Below are 11,829 nucleotides of genomic sequence, written 5' to 3'. Positions count from 1 at the left end.
TTGGTGATGGCAAATTCTCTCAGCATTTGTTTGTCTGGAAAAGACTGTATCTTTCCTTCATTTATGAAGCTTAATTTCACTGGATACAAAATTCTTTGCTGATAATTGTTTTGTTTAAGGGTGCTAAAAATGGGAACCCCAATCTCTTCTAGCTACAGGGTTTCTGCTTAGAAATCTGCTGTTAATTTGATGGGCTTTCCTTCATAGGTTACCTCATGCTTTTGCTTCACAGCTCTTAAAATTCATACTTTCATCTTGACATTAGGTAACCCGATGACTATGTGCCTAGGTGATAATCTTCTTGTGATGAATTTCCCAGGTGTTCTTTGAGTTTCTTGTATTTAGATGTCTAAATCTGTAGCAAGACTGGGGCTGCTTTTCTTGATTATTCCCTCAAATATGTTCCAAACTTTTAGACTTCTCTTATTCCTCAGAACACCAATTATTCTGAGGTTTGGATGTTTAGCATAGTCTTAAACTTCTTGGAGGTGTTCTTTTTTTTTCTTTCTTTTTTCTTTGTCTTTGATGGATTATTAAAAAGCCTTGTCTTCAAGCTCTAAAGTTTTTTTTTCTGCTTATTTAATTCTATTGCTGAGACTTTCCAGTGCATTTGCATTTCTCTAAGTGTGTCCTTGATTTCCGGAAGTTGTTTTTTATTTATGCTATCTATTTCACTGAAGATCTTTCCTTTTATGGCCTATATCATGTTTTTTTTTTTTCTTTAAGTTAGATTTCACCTTTCTCTGGTGCCTCCTTAATTTGCTTAATAATTGACCTTCTGATTTTTTTCCTGGCAATTCAGATATTTTTTTATGAAAAAAAGAAAGAAAGAGAAAGAGAAAGGGGGAGAGAGAACAGGAGTCTTGCTCTATTGCCCAGGCTGGAATGCAGTCTAAAAATAGGTATAAAAAACCTCCTTTATGCCAATAATTGTGCTTAACAGCAAAGACAGGAAGGAATAAGGGAAGAAAATGACAAACAGCCAACCAATATTTCATTTAAGTCTGTGAAATGCTATGCAAATGCTGAAGAGTGATTTACTTCCAATTATGTGGTCACTTTCAAAATAGGTGTAATGTGATACTGAGAAAAATGTATGTTCTGTGGACCCGGGGTGAAGAATTCTATAAATATTCACTGCGTTTACTTGTTCCAGGTCTGAGTTCAAATCATATATGTCCCTGTTTATTTTCTATCTCGTTGATCCATCAAATATTAACAATGTGGTATCAAAGTCTCCCGCTATTATTGTGTGGAAGTCCAAGGCTCTTTATAATGTATTAAGAACTTGGCGAAAGCAGTGGAAGGTGGCACTGTAGGAGCAGCTCAGGATTGCAGCTCCCAAGGAAAGCACAGAAGGTGAGTGGACACCGCATTTCCAGATGGATCTTTATTGCCCATAGACCAGGAGATCCCCAGGTGGAGGAGCCCCATGAGTCACCAGCATGACTGTTTTGGCCAGCGTGGCTGCTTTGGGCAGTGTGGCTGTCTTGGCCAGTGCTGCAGCACAGCGGCTCTCCATACAAAATACACTGGTCTGGTTGCCCTGTTAAACTGGCAATTGGAGATTTAGGAAGGCAGATTAGCCCATTCATCTGATTAAATGGGACTGAAACATAAAGCCAGGCCAGGAGATTCCCGGGCAGCGACGTTGTTTCAGCCAGCGCAGTGGGTCGCCACATGGGAGATCACAAAGATCCCAGCGCCCTTTCAGCAGGTGACTGGAACACCTGGGAAAGAGTCAACCAAAATAACAGGGCTTTGAGGCAGGGAGCCAGGTGATCAGGCTCAGTGGGTCCCACACCCACAAAAACAAACAAACAGAAAAAACAGCAATTGGAAATGCTCAGGGTTGAGAGTTTCACGGCAAGCACAGCTAAACCCAGGACAGTCCAGCTCTGTGGGGGAGGGGCATCTGCCATTACCAAGGCACTCCACCCCTACAGAGAGAGTCTGCCATTACAGAGGCAGGCCACCATTGCCGAGGCAGTTCTAACCACACCCATATACACAGGAATGCAGGGAAATACACAAGGCAGCAGGGTGGAGCCGAGAGCAGGGCAGAGCCCAAAGCAACTCAGCAAATCCTCTGTAGGCAGTGACTAGGCTGCCTCCTTGCTGGGCAGGGCAGCCCTGAAAAAAAAAAAAAGGCAGCAGCACAGCAGATGTTCATAAATAAAGCCCTAACTCCCTGGGACAGAGCACCTGGAGAGTAAAACAAAAGGTATTTTTTTTTCTCTCCTGGTGCTCTGTCCCAGGGAGTTAGGGCTTTATTTATGAGTCCTGCTGCAGCAGACTTAAATGTACCTGCCCAGCATCTCTGAACAACGGAGCTCACAGCTCAGCACTTGAGCTCCTATAAAGGACAGACTGTCTCCTCAAGCAGCTCCCTGACCCCCATATATCCAAAGAGTCACCTCACAAAGGACTGATCAGACTGACATTTGGCAGGCATCATTCTGGGACAGATAGCAGAAGAAGAAACTGGTAGCAACCCCTACTGTTCTGCAGCTACTGCAGGTGATCCCCAGGCAAGCAGGGCCTGGAGTGGACCTCAGCAGTCTTACAGCAGAGGGACAGGACTGTTAGAAGGAAAAATAAGAAACAGAAATAACTTCATCATCAACAATCTGGACGTCCACTCAGAGACACAATCTGAAAATCAGCAACAACACAGATGACAGGTGGATAAATCTACAAAGATGGGAAGAAACCAGTGCAAAAAGGAAGAAAACGCCCGAAACCAGAAACACCTCACCTCCTACAAGGGATCACAACTCCTCACCAACAAGGGAACAAAGCTGGATGGAGAATGAGTGTGATGAAATGACAGAATCAGACTTCAGAAGGTGGGTAATGAGAAACTTCCATGAGCTAAAAGAACATGTTCTATCTCAATGCAAAGAAACTAAGACCCTTGAAAAAAGATTTGATGAAATGATAACAAGAATGGACAACTTAGAGAAAAATATGAGTGAATTGTTGGAGCTGAAAAACACAACACGAGAACTTCGTGAAGCATGGGCAAGTTTCAACAGCCGAATTGACCAAGCAGAAGAAAGGATATCAGAGGTTGAAGATCAACTCAGTGAAATAAAATGAGAAACCAAGATTAGAGAAAAAAGCGCAAAAAGGAATGAACAAACTCTCCAAGAAATGTGGGACTATGTCAAGAGACCTAATCTACGTTTGATAGGTGTACCTGAATGTGACAAAGAGAATGAATCCAAGCTGGAAAATACTCTTCAGGACATTATCCAGGAAAACTTCCCCAACCTAGCAAGGCAGGCCAATATTCAAGTCCAGGAAATACAGAGAACACCACAAAGATATTCCTCAAGAAGAGCAACCCCAAGGCACATAATCGTCAGATTCACCAGGATTGAAATGAAGGAGAAAATGCTGAGGGCAGCCAGAGAGAAAGGTCAGGTTACCCTTAAAGGGAAGCCCATCAGACTCACAGCAGATCTCTCAGCAGAAACCCTACAAGCCAGAAGAGAGTGGGGACTGATATTCAACATCCTTAAAGAAAAGAACTTTCAACCCAGAATTTCATATCCAGCCAAATTGAGCTTCATAAGTGAAGGAAAAATAAAATCCTTTGCAAACAAGCAAGTACTCAGAGATTTCATCACCACCAGGCCTGCTTTACAAGAGCTCCTGAAAGAGGCACTACACATAGAAAGGAACAACCAGTACCAGCCACTCCAAAAACATACCAAATGGTAAAGAACATCAACAAAATGAAGAATCTGCATCAACTAATGGGCAAAACAGCCCACTAGAATGAAAATGGCAGTATCAAATTCACACATAACAATATTAACCCTAAATGTAAATGGGCAAAATGCACCAATCAAAAGACACAGACTGGCAATTTGGATAAAAAGCCAAAACCCATTGGTGTGCTGTATCTCACATGCAGGGATACACAAAGGCTCAAAATAAAGGGATGGAGGAAGATTTACCAAGAAAATGGGGAGCAAAAAAGAGCAGGAGGTGCAATTCTCATCTCTGATAAAATAGACTTTAAAGCAACAAAGATCAAAAGAGACAAAGAAGGACATTACGTAATGGTAAAAGGATCGATACAACAAGAAGAGCTAACGATCCTAAATATATATGGACCCAATACAGGAGCACCCAGATATATAAGGCAAGTACTTAATGACTTACAAAGAGACTTAGACTCCCACACAATAATGGGAGACTTTAACACTCCACTGTCAATATTAGACAGATCAACCAGACAGAAAATTGACTAGGATATCCAGGGCTTGAACTCAGACCCGGAACAAGCAAACCTGATAGACATTTACAGAACTCTCCATTCCAAATGCACAGAATATACATTCTTCTCAGCACCACATCACACCTACTCTAAAATTGACCACATAATTGGAAGTAAAGCACTCCTCAGCAAATGCAAAACAACTGAAATTATAACAAACAGTCTCTCAGACCATAGTGCAATCAAGTTGGAACTCAGAAGTCAGAAACTAACTCAGAACCGCACAGCTTCATGGAAATTGAACAACTGGCTCTTGAATATTGACTGGATAAACAATGAAATAAAGGCAGAAATAAATGAGTTCTTTGAAACCAATGAGAACGAAGACACAACATGCCAGAATCTCTGGGACACATTTAAAGCAGTCTCTAGAGGAAAATACATAGCAATAAGGGCCTCCCCCTTGAGTCCCTTTTTCAATCAGCTGAATGGGCGACTCTGCCTTCCCAGAGCTCCAAATGTTGACCAAAAGGGGACCCAGTCCTATTTAATCTGCACTGAGAACCACCATGCCGGGGCACCAGCAAAACCACCGCGCTGGCCACAAGAGTCATGCTGGTGACCCGTGGGGCTCCTCTGCTGGGAATCTCCTGGTCTGTGAGCAACAAAAATTCGTCTGAAAGTGTGGCATCCTCTCGTTCTCTGCACTTTCACTGGGAGCTACAATCCTGATCTGCTAGTTATCGGCCATCTTGGATCTCTCACAGCAATTCAGATTTTTATCTTGGTTTAGATCCATTGCCAGTGAGCTGGTGTGCTCTTTTGGGGGGTGTTAAAGAACCTTGTTTTGTCATATTATCAGAATTGTTTTTCTGGTTCCTTCTCATCTGGGTAGACTATGTCAGAGGGAAGATCTAGGACTCAAAGGCTGCTGTTCAGATCCTTTTGTCCCATAGGATACCCCCTTGATGTGGTATTCTCCCACTTCCCCTAGAAATGGGGCTTCCTGAGAGTCAAGTTGTAGAGATTGTTTTTCCTCTTCCAGGTCTAATTTTGTCTCTGGCATGTGTGAAGAAATGTCTTGATGTAGTTTCCAAACTGTCTTCCAAAGTCCACCAGGAAGCTGGGGCTAGGATAAGCAAGCAGAATTTTAGCCCCTGATCTCACTTCTTTTTTTTAATTTATTTTGCAAGTTGGATTTCTAGGCAAAATTAGAACGAAACACATGGTCACCTAATTCTTTAAAAAATAAAAAGTACTGATGCACTGTGGAATACAAATGGCTTTGATGGCAGGGTCCTTGTCTATCTTGTTCACTGAAGTCCTCAAATGTTGCAGAACAGTGAACAAAATTTAATCCCTTGATAAAAACTTGAAAAAATAAAATAAATGAAAGTATATTAACCAATTCAATCCTCATGACAACCTTATAAGGAAGATAGAGCAGGTGTTTTCTCCCACACTTACATCGGAAGAAAGTCAGTTTCAGACACTTGTCCAAGCTCACACGGGTCACTTGCACTAATCTGAGTTAGGTACCAGTGGTACATTGAGAATAAATATGCCTCAGCATGGGGCTGGGATGTGTTCACATCCCTTCTTCCTACCCATGTTAAAAGGTGTGCCCATAAATAAATAAATAGAAGAAATGACTTGGAAAATTTGAGAGCTTCATGCTTTGGACAATCAACAAATCTGAAGTTAACTTAGTGGAAAATTCATATAAAACTCCTCATTAGACCATAGACCTCACAGACCACTATGTCAGGACAGATGTCATTCCTTTCCTCTCCTTCACTGGATCTGGAACACAGGTTTTCTAGCCCTAAGTATGATGCTATGGCCTCTTTTGCCAGACCCTTTGGTTTGATGGATTTCTTTCCTCCCAGACCCTTTCCTCTGCCCCCAGATTCCCAAACATTCAAGATTCAGAATCTATCCTCAGGATGTCCACCCACTGTCCCCAGTGAGGAGAGCTGATCCAACTGTCTATGCCCTTGGACTTGGACAGTTTCTGTTGCCTCCGAGGCATCAGCCTTCCTCTTCCTGGGGCCACAGAGGAGAAAAAGGAAGCAGAGCCTTGGGGTGAGAGCTTGACCCCAAGCTGAAAACAGGAAATTGATTAAGCAGAGTTCTCAGTCTGCAGAGGGGTCAAAAACCAGGAGTCAGTCCAGGGAAAGCAACCTTGGTGAGCAGAGTAGGAACGTTCAAAGTCTTTCCTATGGAGGCCTGAGCCACCTGCCTCCTATGTAATACAGAAGGTAACTAGAAGACTACTCACTCCTAAAGCACATGGATGCCCACTTGCTGTGTGATTTCAGAGGAATCCAAAAACTCTCCCAGCCTGAAGCCCCAGCAATTACAATTTCTTTCTGGGTTAACAACTTTTCTTTAAAAAATATATTATTAAAAGGGAGAAATAAATAAACAGACAGTTACATTAGCAATTAGTAGGCTTTCAAACTATGAGGTAAGACAAATAGGGAAATCAGAACTATTGTGCTTTACTCGAGAAGAAAAGGAAAAGAAAGCGTGCTTGTCCAGTTAGCAATCTCATGTGCTCAAATTCCACATAAAAACAATGATAAGGAGAACAGGAAAATTCTTGAAGCATCCATAATTTGAGGTCTTTCACTCTTTATAGCTTGGAGGAAAAGAAAACACAACAAACACAAAACCAGTCAGATAAAGTAGCCTGACTGGTATGACTTCGTTCATCATGTTGCTTCCTTTCTAGCAGTGAGCTGAGACCTACCACATATAGGGGTCATGAATTAGATGAGACAAGAGGCTATTGTGAAATAGGAGTTCAATAAATGGGCCTCCTAGTTTGTCCAGAATGATCATGACTTCAAGTGCTCTGTTAGGGGACACCACATGTGCACTGAATCTGATCAATGCATGTGCTTTCCCTTTCAGCTAAGAAAGCAAATTCATGATAAACAGCCTTGGAAGGGCAATGCTTTTATTTCAAGCAGAAAAACTGCATTTAATGTTGTCTCTGCTTGGTACTAGCTGAATAACTTTGTGAAGCTCATTTAAACTCTCTGAGCGACAATTTCCTCATAAGCAAATGGGATAATGACAGCTGACTAAAAGCGTGGGGAGGAATTTTTTAAAAGTTAGGTAACTTATCTAAGGCTGCTACTAAAATGTCTAGAACTTTAACAGATCTTCAACAAACGATAGTTTTTATTATTTGAGCATTCAGAGAGCAACGTAAGCATGTGACACCATCTTCAGGATATGTTTTACTGAGGCAAGCTGTATACATGCCTGCAGAAAGGCTGATATGGGTAACTGCTGCACTGTCCTGAAGAAGTTCATGTGACAAGGCCAGGAGTGACAAGGCTGGGAAAAGTGAGAAAAGAGGACCCCTTCAGCACAGGTTTATGAAACTCCAAATAATGGAAGGATCTGGCTCTCGAAGGCTAGAAGAATCCATCTGGGTGAAGTCCAGAGCCTCATACCCTCCTTTCTCCCCCACCTACACTCTGCCCTAGGCATCTGTTCCCCGACTTGAGGGACCTTAGGTAAAGGCCAGATGCACTACAGGATAGAAGAAGAAGGAAATGGGGAATGAGTGCATTGGAGACATTTGTAACAAGAGCTCAGAACAGGGACCCCACTCCAGCAAAAAGAGGCAGCTGTCACTCCACCAACTAAAGTCAAAAGGGCAATTATCTTAGGCAATGTAGTCAGACTTGTTCACACTCTGCCTCAGACATATATTCATCTACATATGTAGTGTCCAGGCTAAACCTCCAAGTTTACAGGAAACGCTGATCTCCCTTCTCTCCATGATTTAATCTTTCCCTAACCCAGGAGCTAACAGGTTTAATTCCTCCTTCCTTCCTTTGTCTAAAATCAGGGAATACCAGGACCTTGGTGTGGTGAGGGGCCTTAGACGTGACTGAACTTCACCTTTCAAAGCAGTCACTGGTACTCTAAAAGGTTAGGAGACGTGCCCCCATTACACACCTAAGTGACAGCACAGGCCAGACCTGAACACAGTATTTTATTTTACTTTATTATGCTGTATGTGGATACTTAAACCACAATCCCTGGGTAAAGTGGTCATTCTTGCAGTATCCTATAGTGAATTAACTTTCAAGACTGAAATTGAATATGCCTGGGCTCAAATCCAGGCTCTAATAGCTGAATGATCTTGAAAAGCAACTGAACTTTACGGAACCTCAGCTTCATCGTTCACAAATCAAAATAATACTCTACATCTGTTTCCTTGAAGATGAAAAGAGATAGCATGCAATAAAGCCAGTGTGTGCCCCAATACCACAGGTGCTCAATGCTGCTTGATATTGTCATTAATTAAGCTATGATCAGTCATTGAACTTCAGATTGCTTCAAAGGACTAAAATGTCCACAAGGCTTGAGAACAAACACCCTTCTGAGGAGGAGGAAGTGGAGACTGGTTAGCTTCATGTCTTTGGTGATTCCGAGGCCTGCTAAACTCAAGATGATATGGTGTGGGCTGGGACAAAGGCCAGAGGGGAACGGAATGCTCAAACCTTTGAGTCCCTCTTGGCTGTTTTATCAACTTATCTTTAAAGCAAGTGCCTTCTAACCATTGAGGACTCAAGGTCAGTAGGAAGAGCATATAAAGTGAAAGGCGTCAGAGTTGTCCTTGGGATCAAAGCAGAACCTCTGTGATGGTGGTGTTCTTGCTGGGGCAGTAATATCAGTAACATCCCTAAAAATCTTCATACTATGACTCTAAGCTTAAAGAAAATAAAATAGAGACACAAAGGAAGGGAAGAGGAAGAAAGCAAACCCTGAAAATTTTTCAGTATCAATTATAGCAACAGACATTTTGTCCACCAAAGAGTTAAGAAAACTAAACAAAAGCTACCATTACACAAAAACCAGATGTCTCTGCTCCACTGACAGCTTGCATGCTGGAATCACAGCTGCTGTTTTATTGACCAAGATACATATTCACACATTTTTTGAATTATTTTAATCCTAAAGTGAATTGCCCAAAATGCAAAAAGAACGCCCTTTTGGGTATTTTTTAAAAAGGTAAGTTGGCAGAAAAAAGTTATCAATTTTATTTTGAGAACTAAAGCCAGCTACATAAAAGTCTGAGTGTTAGGATCTAGAAAAGATAAGCTGGCTTTCCTATAAAAATTGGGAATTTTTTTTAGCCAGGCTGGGCGCGGTGGCTCACACTTGTAATCCCAGCACTTTGGGAGGCCGAGGCGGGCATATCACAAGTTCAGGAGATAGAGACCATCCTGGCCAACATGTTGAAACCCCATATCTCTTAAAACATAAAAAATTAGTCAGGAGTCTTGGCACGCACTTGTAGTCCCAGCTACTTGGGAGGCTGAGGCAGGGGAATCACTTGAGCTCAGGAGACGGAGGTTGCAGTGAGCCAAGATCACGCCACTGCACTACAGCCTGGCAACAGAGCAAGACACCATATCAAAAAAAAAAAAAAAATTGGGAATTCAGGCCAGGAATGGTGGCTCACACCTGTAATCCCAGCACTTTGTAAGGCTGAGGCAGGTGATCACAAAGTCAAGAGATCAAGACCATCCTGGACAACATGGTGGAACCTCTTCTCTACTAAAAGCACAAAAATTAGCAGGGCATGGTGGTGCATGCCTGTAGTCCCAGCTACTCAGGAGGCTGAGGCAGAAGAATTGCTTGTGAATTCAGCATTTAGCACTTTCAAATGAGAAAGAAGGAAAGAGAAGAGAAGATGTTTATTCTGATATTTAGCTCTTCTCTAGCTATAACCCACAACTGAAATCATTAGATGTCAAAAACGAAAAAGCATTGGTGGGACTGTGCTCAGTAAACTGTGCCAATAAGTCTATTTTCTGCTCATGCATGTGTGTGCTAGTGTGTTTGTGCATGTGTGTTTGTGTGTGCATGTGTGTTGAGAGAGAGAAGCTAAGAATGTGCTTTCATGTTGTTTACTTCCCTATTCTAAAGAGGTACATGAGGAATGTGTGTGTGTGCATGTGTGTGCGTGTGTGCATGCGTGCGTGTAGGGGAAGATAGGGTGGATTTCAATCTCCATGGGGATGGTGAGTATAGTCTGGAAAGCAGAAAGATTAAAATTCTCTGTCTTGGAGCTTAAAGTAAAGCTTCCTGGTGATCTACCACCCAATTTCTAATCAGGCCTCAGCACAGGCAGGAGCAGCAGACAGTCCAATTCTGACCTCACAAAGGGAAATCTAAATGCTAATCAAATATATCGCCCTGCAGGATCCACTTGTAAGAAACATGCCTCTAGAATGGACTTTGCTAAGAACTCATCTCTGAGGCTGTTTTAAGATCTTTATGATTGGCAGGTACTGGGAGGGTGATCATTGTAGTGCATCAAGGCCCAGCCTTGATGTGCACCAAATGACCCAGGAGATTTCCAAGAGAAAGAAACTGCAATCCAAACCGGTGGACCTTAGCCTAGAGCCTTCAGTTACTCAAGGTGTCCTTGGAAGTAGTAATAAAAGTCTGAGAAGTTTTTTTAGATAGTGTTTTCTAAAAAGCATATCTTCATTTGCTCACTCCAATGCTGCAAATGCTTGCTAGATCCCCAAGTTTCCACGCTTTTAGCTAAAATTATGTCATTCATTTTAGAAACACAAGTAATTTGTCATTTACCACAAAATCCAATATGTGAAAAATCCATACATAAATTAGACTAATTCCTTTTATAGTAGAAGTATTTTCTACTCCACTAAAATAGTTGCAGTGTTTAAATGTTAGCATTTTGTTATACATTTCACCTTAACCTTTTAATATATATTAAGTCACTGTAAGGTCATAGTTATAATTCTGCCAATTTCCTTGAGAACTGTATTTTCAGTTAAGTTCCCAAATGAACAAGTGTTTTAACAGACATCTGGGCAAGAGATTGACTAGGAGTTCTTTTTGTAAGTTAAGAATTTTAATGATGTTAAAATATAAATTTAAAACTGTTTTATCTCTGCATGAGTAAATGAATATATTCTTCCACAATTTTATAGTGATTGTAAACAATGACAGCATGTTGATTTATTCAGAATTTTCATGTAAATTTCTACTGCATAAATTATACACAATTTGTAACATATGTACGAAGAGGACTAATAGAGTACCGTTTTCCTTCCCCTCTTCCCATATGCCCAGAGTAATTTAGAGTTGATTTGAAGCCACTTCTCTTTTTTTTTTTTTCTGAGATGGATTTTTGCTCTTATTGCTCAGGCTGGAGTGCAATGGCACGATCTCAGCTCACTGCAACCTCAGCCTCCTGGGTTCAAGTGATTCTCCTGCCTCAGCCTCCCGAGTAACTGGGATTACAGACGTGCACTACCATGCCTAGATAATTTTTTTTTTTTAGTAGAGATGCGGTTTCTTCATGTTGGTCAGGGTGGTCTCAAACTCCCAAACTCAGGTGATCCACCTGCCTCAGCCTCCAAAAGTGCTGGGATTACAGGCATGAGCCACCGCACCCGGCCTTGAAGCCACTTCTTCAAGTGGACTTGCAAAGAATAGTGGGGGTTCACACAACGTCATCTCAGAAAACTTCAGGCTGTCCTTTGTTACTCTGTTTACTGAAATTGACACATTGGCAACTTCAAAATTAT

Source organism: Callithrix jacchus, chromosome 2 (assembly GCF_049354715.1).
Source record: "Callithrix jacchus isolate 240 chromosome 2, calJac240_pri, whole genome shotgun sequence".
Lineage (NCBI taxonomy): Eukaryota > Metazoa > Chordata > Mammalia > Primates > Cebidae > Callithrix > Callithrix jacchus.
Note: the sequence above shows the minus strand (reverse complement) of the source record.